The following is a 9,585-nucleotide window of genomic DNA, read 5'->3' on the forward strand; positions in this document are numbered from 1 at the left end:
TAGGGATCCCCAACATTTTGTACCAGTTGCCACTTTCCATATCTGAAGGTGATTTTATCTTGACTCATGACTTTTATTTTTCTGGAGCCACGTAAAAACAAAATTGAGACATCTAAACCTTAAGTATCTAAGAAATCTAAAAGACAGCCTCAAAGAAGACTCCAGGCAGCAAACCTGTGAATGCCTCTACCTTATTCAAGAGCTCTTATCAGCTCGAATGATTCCATTCTTGGCTTTCCCTCATTCATACCTTAGATTAGGCAAGTTTCCAGAAATGCCATAGGGAGATCTTGTCCTGAACCATCTGGCAGAATAAGGAGTTTTTCTAATATTTAAGGCATTTTTGGTGACTATTGTTTGACACTTCTGGGGGTAAAAAATGCTCTGATTAGCTTCAGATGCCTTACTCTTATTTAACATATTTTAGTCAATATCATGCAAGCTGCTGGGGCTATTACCCACAGAGGCCTTCTTATTTTCTTTCCAGATCACCATTTTAGACATAAAATATCTAATGAGTAGGTCACAATTCCAAGGTCAAATGGCAAGTCCTACTTATTCTTCAACAATTTTCAAGATTCTTATTTTGTCAGTACCATTTGTCCAGAAAGAAGGATTGTCACTGTAGAGAACAAAATAAAGAAATGCAATTCTCACTCTGAAAAGATAACTGTAGGATGGTGCATTGGTGGCTCAGTGGCAGAGTTCTCGCCTGTTATGCCAGAGACCCGGGTTCAATTCCTGGAGCCTGCCCATGCCCCCCCCCAAAAAAAGAAAGAAAGACAAAGAAAAAAGATAACTGTATACTCTGAGGATATGAAAGAGTCATACAAAAAGAATTGCATAATATGTAATTACATGCAAAGTTTCCCAATACCCATGACACATAAACAAGCAAAAAAGGGAAAGGGCACTCTGGCATCAAAATGGTAAGTTTTATGGATTTCGGGGAGAACTTGAAGAAACTGGTAGGTTTGAGTTGGGACAGGGAGAAAGGGGCACAGCATGCTTTCCTTGAGATGGGTAGTACATGAACAGTTATACAAGGCAGCACAATTCTCTCATCATCATGGCAATTTAAAATTTTCTTCAATTCTCTGCTCTTTTTTCCTCAGATATGAGGAACTGGTTCCCTCTTGTCACTTGAGTCTCCTCTTAAATAACCCTACATCATCTGATTTAAATAGGCAGCAGAATAACTCTCTAGTACTAAAATGTCTTTTCTTTTTTTCAAAGAATCTGCCCTAACTGATAATGTATTTTTAACTTACTTTTCCTTATTACAATGTCAGTCATCCCATGCTAAAATGTTAGTGACATGAGAACAGGAAACTGGACTATCTTCTTTACTTTCTATATCAACAGCAACTTGGGCAGTGCTCAACATGAAACAGGTAATTAATTATGTATATTGAATGAACTGATGAATCTACCACATATAGTCACATGACCTTACCTCTTTCCTGACAGAAGGTGGGGCTTGAGTATGTTGTTTTACAAAGTCTTTGTGTCCCCTAGAGTTTCCTTGACTCATATTTTCATTCATTTAAAGTCTATTAAAAAAAAACTAGAGAAAAAAATGATGAATATTTTATCGGTAAAATAATCCCATGTCTGCCTTTTAAAAATATAAATTTGGTAAGATAGAAAACCTGGTCTCATAATGTACCATATGATGATTTAACATGAATTATGAATATCTAAAAGAAAATTCCCACAGATTTTTTTTCTTCTCCCTAATACTATGTTCTCCATGGAATCTATTATCATCATCACTTAACATTGCAAAGAGAGTTTTGTTTTCAAATAAATGTGATTGCCATAATGTTGTTATTAAAATTTATTTTAAGAAATTCTTTTGCATGACAAAATAGTTAATAATTATGCTTGTGATGGTGGTTGTTTAAAGAGAAATGTGAAATTTTATGCTGTGAATCAAATAGCCCCAGCAGCTTGCATAATATTGACTAAAATATGTTAAATAAGAGTAAGGCATCTGAAGCTAATCAGAGCATTTTTTACCCCCAGAAGTGTCAAACAATAGTCACCATTTATTAGGACTTCTGAGATGAGGATTTCTGTTTGACACACAAAACATGAACACATATGCCCCAGAAAATCTCTCACTCTCTTTGTTTTGAATGCAATTTTATGGAGTTATATTCACATGCCATACAATGATCCAAAGTATACAATCAGTGGCTCACAGTGTCATCATATAGTTATGCATTCATCATCACAGTCTATTTTTAAACATTTTCATTACTCCAAAAATAATAAAGATAAGAATAAAAACAAAAATAAAAGTAAAAAAGAACACCCCAAACATCCCTTATTTCCTATCCCCCCATCATTTATTTATTTTAGTCCTTATTTTCTTACTCATCTGTCCATACACTGGGTAAAGGGAGTGTCATTCACAAGGTTTTTACAACCACATAATCACACTGTAATAGCTACATAGTTATACAGCAGTGATCTTCAAGAATTAAGGCTACTTGATTACAGTTCAAGGCATTTCCCTCTAGCTAGTCCAATACACAAAAAACTAAAAAAAAGGATATCAGTATAATACACAAGAATAACCTCCAGAATGACCTCTCTACTCTTTAATCTCTCAGCCACTGAAAGCTTATTTTGTTTCATTTCCTTTCCCCCTTTTGGTCATCAAGTCTTTCTCAATCCCATGTTGTCAGGGCCAGGCTCACCCCCAGGAGTCAGGTCTCATGTTACCAGGAGTGTTTACACCCCTGGGAGTCATGTCCCACACAAGGGTAAGGGCGCTGAGTTTGAGTTTACTGTGGAGTTGGCTTAGAGAGAGGCCACATATGAACAGCAAAAAAAGCCTCCCTGCGGGTGAGTTTTAGGCATAATTATAAGTAGGCTTAGCTTCTTCTTTGCAGGTAGGTTTCATAAAGACAAGCTGTAAAATGGAGAGGTTGGCCTATTAAATCAATAATCCCCAGTACTGGTGAGAATATCACCAGTTTAGTATTTCCATCTTTTTTCCCCATCCCTCAAGGGGACTGTGCAAATACTTTTTTATATTCTGTTCAGATTTTTTCTGGGATGTATCAGGCATCACACCTACCTGTACAAACCAATGAGATCTCACTCCCTATTCAAAGTTCCATCTAATTATGGTGTTTGTAAGTTTGCCATACAGATTAAATTAGATAGTATGTTACAGCAAATATAAATTTTGCCTCAAATAAACCTCTCTTCCTTTGGTCTTACACAGATGTTGGCATTTTACAATACAGTCAATTTCATCCTTTAGCCTTTACTCTGTTTTATCTTAGTCCTAACCAATTCAGCTTCATTCATATCTCTGATTGAAGTCTGCTCTCTTTTCAGCTATTTAAACAGTTGTTATGTGGGGTAATGCTGACTTTCATAGCTACAAAACTCTAGCTCTCGGTCTCAGATATCACACAGATATCAGAAGTTTGAGAAAATGACCAGTTATACACAAAGAACTCAGCATCTCAGAATTTAGAAATAACCACTGAAACTCTGGAGTAGATGGGACTGCTATGTTAGAAAGAATGCCATACCTGAAAGAGAATAAATGCTCACCAAATTGTGGAGAAGAAAAGAATTTATTCACGATCTTGCAAGAACAGGCACCTAGCCAAAAAATGGTGGCTGGCACACCAAACAATAGAATGCTGCAGGTTTTACATCCTATGCCTAGCATACATGCTCTTTCCCTGCTTCTCTGCTGATTGGATACTCCAGAGGTTACAGCCTATCCGGATAGTCTAACTCATTCAAATTTTCTGTGGAAGGTTCCAGCTTTTAATTATGCTTTACATTTCAATGACCCTGGCCATTACTTATTTAAACTTTACTTCTACCTTTTTAGCCCAGCATTTCAAAGGCTTTCTCCTTCCCTGTCTGAGAGACTGGTTTGAGCTGTCCTGAAGCCCTTTCCTGTGCCATCTTGTGTGAAAGCTAAACTTAATTTTCCTACATGCCATTAGAGCTCACAGTCTAGAAACCCTTACAATAAGCCTTCCCCTGATAACCTATGCTCATCAATGATCAAAGTTTGCATATATTTTTAGTCTGTATTGGTGAGGCATTATAATACCTTTTTCATTTCTGGCTTAACTTCACTCATCATACTGTCCTCAAGTTTCATTCAACTATTTGCATGCCTCACAACTTCATTCTTTCTTGCAGCTACTCAGTATTCCATTGTATATATACACCACAGTTCATCCTTCCATTCATCAGTCAATGTGCCCTTAGGTCACATCCATTCATTGAAAATTATGAATACTGCCTCCATAAACACCAATGTTCAAATGTTCGTATGCGTCCCTGCTTTCAATTCTTTCAAGTATGTACCTAATAACAGGGTTGCAGCATCATATGACAACCTTATATTTAGCCTCCTGTGGACTACCACACTGCCCTCCATAGGGGTTGCACCTTCTACTTCCCTACTAACAGTGAATAGGTATTGCTCTCCCAACATTTTCTCCAGCACTTGTGTCTTTCTGGGTTTTTTGTTTGTTTGTTTGCATGGGCGGGCAGTGGGAATCAAACCTGGGTTCTCCAGCATGGCATCTGTTTATTTTTAAAGTGTTTAATTCACACACTATAAAATCCATCCTAAGTAAACAATCAAAGCTTCCTGGTATAATCACAATTATGCTTTCACCACAACAATCTATATGAGGAGATTTCCACTTCCATAAATAAAGAAGAGGGAAAAAAAAGAATAACACCATTAATCCAATGCCCCACCTTATACCCCCCCCTTAGTTGACTTTCAACATTGGTGTATTGCCTTTGTTACAAATTTATAGAAGCATATTACAATGTTACTGTTAACTATAGGCTGGTTTGCACTGATTTTTTTCCCCATATTCTATCAAATTTTCAGCACCATTCATTGTTGACATTCATTTGTTCTCCCTCATGTAAAAACATTCTATTTTACATTTAATCACCATCATTGTCCACTCTAGGTTTCACTAAGTTTTGCGGTAACTTACCTGGGCTTTGTTTCCTAACTTTTTCTCTGGTGTCATACATGCCCCTAGCCTTCCTCTTTCAACCATACTCAAACTCAGCTTTGTTCAATGTACTTTCAATATTGTGCTACCATCAGACAGTATTGTGCTATCCATTTCTAGATCTTTACAATCATTTCTGTTGGACATTCTATACTCTTCAGCTTCTAATGCCCAATCTCTACCCTCTTTCTATCTCCTGATATCTGCTGTGTTCTCCACTTTAACTCTGAAAGTTTGCTCATTTATATTAGGTCATATTAATGAGACCATACAGTATTTTCCTTTTGTTTCTAGCTAATTTCACCGAACATATTATCTCAAGGTTCATATACATTGTTGCAAGCATCATCACTTGATTCTAATGTATTTTATTTTTTTCTCTTTTACCCTTACTGATAGTCTTCATTTCTACACTCCTTTTGGACCTCTCTCTCCTGTCATTTCCTATCTGTTTATTGTGTTCCCTTTAGCATTTCTTGTGGAGCAGGTATCCTGTTCATAAACTCTCTCAGTGTCTATACTTCTGAATATATTTTAAACTCTCCATTTTTGATGGACAGTTTTTGCCACATGTAGATTTCTTGGCTGGCAGTTTTTGTCTTTCAGTATCTTAAATATATGATACCACTGCCTTCTCACATCCATGGTTTCTGCTGAGAAATCTGGACATAGTCTTATTGAGCTTCCCTGTTATGTGATGGATCACTTTTCTCTTGCTTATTTCAGAATTCTCTTTGTCTTTAACATTTGATAATCCGATTGTGAGTTTTCTTAGAGTAGATCTATTTATATCTATTCTGTATGGAGTATGCTGTGCTTCTTGGATCTGTAATTTTATATCTTTCATAAGAATTGAGAACTTTTCGATGATAATTTTCTCCATTATTTTTTCTGCCCCCTTTCTCTTCTCTTCTCCTTCTGGGGCACCCCAAAACACATATTTGTGCACTTCATGTTGTCACTCATTCCCTGAGACTCTGCTCATATTTTTCCATTCTTTCCCCTATCTGTTCTTTTGTGTGGAGGATTTCAGATGTCCTGTCTTCTAGTTCATTAATCCTTTCTTCTGCCTCTTCAAATCTGTTGTTTTAGGTCTCATTGTGTTTTTCATCTCTTCTATTGTGTCCTTTATTTCCATAAGTTCTGCCGTTTGCTTTTTTTCAAGCTTTCAAGTTCTTCATGTTCACCAATGTCTTCATTATACCCTTCCTGTCTTTTGCCATCTCTTCCCTCAACTCATTGATTTTATTTTTGAATTGGTTAACATGTTTATTTGAACATTAATTATTGTGAATTATTTTCACATGGAACTTCTAGACTTCATGTTTTTCCTGTCCTGCCTGGCAGGTGGTACTTATCAGCCCACAGACCCCCACTGGTATAAAGTGGTGTGGAACCTTTAATTCTCAGCGTGCCGGGGGCGTGGTTGAGACAGAGGCTGAAGGAAGGCAAACTCAAGCTGGTTTTGTTTCCCAGCCCCTTGCATCTGAATTCTCTGAAGGAGGGCAGCTACTTGAGCTGGGTCCTGCCACACCCTTTTCTTGGGGAAGATAAACCCTTTAGGGAATTATCTCCTTCAATTGATTTGTTATTTTATCTCTCAGGCCTATGTTAACTCTGCCTTTGCCTGGGTCAATATTGGCAATTGAAAATGCCTGAGGCTTTCTCTAGTGAGATACTTAGAATACTTCAAAAAGAGAGAGAGAGAAAGAAAATTAAACAAAAACAGAATAGAATCTTTCCTCAGAGTCAGTTCTCAGCCCCCAAAGTTCACCGGTCAAGAGCTGGAGTTGTTGACTGTGCCCTTTATCTTAGGGCACAGCCCTTTTCCAGTATTCTGAACTTGGTCACCTCTGTTTTTTTTTTTTTTTTCCTTCATCAGCCTCATCTTCTCTTTCTTTTATTCTCTGGGTTTGTCTGTGGTTGGAGATTATATCCAGTAATCCAAATGTGTCAATTTAAACCTTAGTTAGAGCTTGGTTGAGCTACCTTCCCTTGCCCCTAGTAGAGAGGGCTACTTTTCCCCCTAGGGAAGTATCTCCAGCAGCCTGCCATGCCAGTGGGGGAGGAGTACCAGCCACCAGAGCTGAGGTGCTTTACTTACAGATCTGTGATATGATCTCAACCCTTTCACCTGTTCTAGACTCATGTACAATGTGTGTCCAGTCATGAATGTTCCCCAAACAGTTGTTCCAGGTGATTTCTGGCTATTAACTAGCTGTTCTAGAGGACTAACTAAATTCCACACGTTCTTATGCTGCCACCTTGCCACTATCTCTCTCACTCTGTTTTTTAGTCACAGACCACTCCCTGCCCTCATTGAAACCACCTCATAATTACACAAGCAATAAGGGAAGTAAAGGAGGTGTGATTGGATACATGCAAAGTTTTAACACTCTGTGCTGGTTTGAAAGGAAGCATGCCCCCTAAGAAAAGCCATGTTTTAATATAAATCCCATTTCATAAAGGTAGAATAATCTCTATTCAATACTGTATGTTTGAAACTGTAATGAGATCATCTCCCTGGATGATGTGATTTAGTCAAGAGTGGTTGTTAAACTGGATTAAGGGACGACATGTCTCCACCCATTTAGCTGGGTCTTGATTGGTTTATTGGAGTCCTATAAAAGAGGAAATATTTTGGAGAATGAGATTCAGAGAGAGAACAGAGCAGAATGACACAGCCATGAGAAGCCGAAGTCCACCACCAGCCAGCGACCTTTGGAGATGAAGAAGGGAAATGCTTCCCGGAGAGCTTCATGAAACAGGAAGCCAGGAGAAGCGAGCAGATGATGCCATGGTTGCCATATGCCCTTCCAGATGAGAGAGGAACCCTGAGCCTGTTCGCCATGTGCCCTTCCAGATGAGAGAGAAACGTTGAACATCGCTGGCCTTCTTGAACCAAGGTATCTTTCCCCAGATGCCTTAAATCAGACATTTCTGTAGGCTTGTTTTAATTGGGACCTTTTCTCAGCCTTAGAACTGTAAACCAGCAACTCATTAAATTCCCCCTTTTAAAGGCCATTCCATTTCTGGTATATTGCATTCCAGCAGCTAGCAAACCAGAACACACTTCCATGAAATGACTCAAGCACCCTACCAATTACAGTTTTTAAGGAGAAGTACATAATTATGAAGCGATATGGAAGAAACTTAACTTATTACTAAAGGAATGATAGCTGAGCATTTTAATAACTGTTTTCAAGCGTATAATACAAAAAAAATTCTGTAAAGCATTGACCAGATGTTTTCCACTTACATGGAATATGTTCTAGTTTGCTAGCTGCCGGAATGCAATATACCAAAAACGGAATGACTTTTAACAAGGGGAATTTAATAAGTTGCAAGTTTACAGTTCTAAGGGCGAGAAAATGTCCCAATTAAAACAAGTCTATAGAAATGTCCAATCAAAGGCATCCAGGGAAAGATACCTTGGTTCAAGAAGGCTGATGAAGTTCAGGGTCTCTCTCTCAAGTGAGATGGCACATGGCGAACACAGTCAGGGCTTCTGTCTCGGCTGGAAGGGCACATGGCGAATACGATGTCATCTGCTATCTTTGTCTCCTGGCTTCCTGTTTCATGAAGCTCCCCGGGAGGTATTTTCCTTCTTCATCTCCAAAGGTCGCTGGCTGGTGGACTCTCTGCTTCGTGGTGCTGCAGCATTCTCTGCTCTCTCTGAATCTCTCTGAATCTCTCATTCTCCAAAATGTTTCCTCTTTTGTAGGACTTCAGAAACTGATCAAAACCCACTCAAATGGGTGGAGACATGTCATCCCCTAATCCAGTTTAACAACCATTCTTAACTAAATCACATCAACCAGGGAGATGATCTCATTACAGTTTCAAATATACAGTACTGAATAGGGATTATTCTACCTTTAAGAAATGGGATTTATATTAAAACATGGCTTTTCTTAGGGGGCATACTTCCTTTCAAACCAGCACAGAATACAAAATCAAGTTAACTGGTGTGTTTGCTTCAGCAGCACATATAGTAAAACTGGAATGATGCAGAGAAGATTAGCATGGCCCGTGAGCAAGGATGACACACAAATTCATGAAGCATTCCACATTAAAAAAAATTAAGTGGTTACCCATTACAAAAATGAAGTAAATTATACCAAAAAAAGCTTCTCCACTGGAAAGGGGTGTTGACATAGAGCAATCAACTTTCATGGGCTAAGTATATAAGTCTACTTTAGAGGCAGAAGATAGAGCAATAGTATCTGGCAGGGTTTTTCTCCTCTCAGAAATAAACACATGGGTCTCTAAATACAAAAAAAGACTGACCACGACCACAAAGTCAAGATATATGCTTTTTTTAAAAAAGCAATTTTATTAAGATAAATTCACATACCATACTGTCCGTCTAAAGTGTGCAATCAATGTCTTTAGTATATTCATAGAGTTGTGCATTAATCACTGCAATCATTTCTAGAACATTTTCACCCAAAAGAGGGTTCATTATGTTACACAGTCCCATGTTTCATCCTCTGGCTTTTCTTCTAATGACATTCAGGACCCAAAACTTTCCCTTTACACCATAATCACACCA

General features: G+C 38.2%; 1 non-coding gene across 1 annotated transcript; it reads left to right on the forward strand.

Annotated features, from left to right (window-relative positions):
* The first annotated feature begins 9,000 nt into the window (after nucleotides 1-9,000).
* On the forward strand, nucleotides 9,001-9,107 carry LOC143685353 (U6 spliceosomal RNA). Its single transcript, XR_013176598.1, has one exon. It is a non-coding gene; the product is annotated as a U6 spliceosomal RNA (small nuclear RNA).
* The last annotated feature ends 478 nt before the right edge of the window (nucleotides 9,108-9,585 follow it).

Source organism: Tamandua tetradactyla, chromosome 5 (genome assembly GCF_023851605.1).
Source record: "Tamandua tetradactyla isolate mTamTet1 chromosome 5, mTamTet1.pri, whole genome shotgun sequence".
Lineage (NCBI taxonomy): Eukaryota > Metazoa > Chordata > Mammalia > Pilosa > Myrmecophagidae > Tamandua > Tamandua tetradactyla.